Consider the following 1,059-nt stretch of genomic DNA (forward strand, 5'->3'; position numbering starts at 1 on the left):
TCGCGATCTTCAGCCTCAGTTTTAGAATATTCCGGTGTATTCCGTTCTGCCGTGTCTCCATCGAGATGGCCGGCTAGGAGTAATTTTCTGAGCAACGCTCCTTAATGTCACTTGTAACCCCACATTAGTCTTTGTACTGTTGAGGAACTATATCATGTAGACTCGTAAAATGGACTACGGCACTCCTATTTTCCCCGCTTCAGTTGAACCCGGTAATGACAATGTATAACCTGTATTTTATATTTTTATTTTTCCAACAGCCTTGCCGCAGTGGCAACACCGGTTCCCGTCAGATCACCGAAGTTAAGCGCTGTCGGGCTGGGCTAGCACTTGGATGGGTGAGCATCCGGTATGCCGAGCGCTGTTGGCAAGAGGGGTGCACTCAGCCCTTGTGAGGCAAACTGATGAGCTACTTGATTGAGAAGTAGCGGCTGCGGTCTCGGAAACTGACGTATTGTTGGGAGAGCTGTGTGCTAACCAGTTGACCCTCCATATCCGCATCCAGTGACGCCTGTAGGCTGAGGATGACACGGCGGCCAGTCCGTACCTTTGGCCTGTGACGGAGGAGCTATATTTTTATTTATTTCTGTAAATCGTAAGAAGTTAGTTTTTGCTGCGTTTTATAGATCCAGCACAAATTAAAAATGGCTCTGAGCACTATGCGACCTACCTTCTGAGGTCACCAGTCGCCTAGAACTTATAACTAATTAAACCTAACTAAGCTAAGGACATCACACACATCCATGCCCGAGGCAGGATTCGAACCTGCGACCGTAGCGGTCGCTCGGTTCCAGACTGTAGCGCCTAGAGCCGCACGGCCACTCCGGCCAGCCACAAATTAAAGACGAGATGTGGAGTTGGTCATCATACACTGCTGTAAAAAAAAATTATTTCCCCAGAAAGACGACGTCGATGTTGACCCGATGACGGCATATGCCACCTGGGGGATCGTGGACGTACTGATTCAGACAAACGTGTTATGAGACCAGTTCACATTGCAATACACTGAGCAGCGACATAGAGGCCGAACGTTGATTTAAGTGGAGGTTTACTATCTTT

The 1,059-nt window shown here is 48.3% G+C and overlaps 1 pseudogene; it reads left to right on the forward strand.

Annotated features, from left to right (window-relative positions):
• Positions 1 to 252: 252 nt before the first annotated feature.
• LOC124778620 lies at positions 253 to 370 on the forward strand (annotated as a pseudogene).
• The last annotated feature ends 689 nt before the right edge of the window (positions 371 to 1,059 follow it).

The sequence above is a fragment of the Schistocerca piceifrons genome, chromosome 2, assembly GCF_021461385.2.
Source record: "Schistocerca piceifrons isolate TAMUIC-IGC-003096 chromosome 2, iqSchPice1.1, whole genome shotgun sequence".
In the NCBI taxonomy this organism is placed as follows: Eukaryota; Metazoa; Arthropoda; class Insecta; order Orthoptera; family Acrididae; genus Schistocerca; species Schistocerca piceifrons.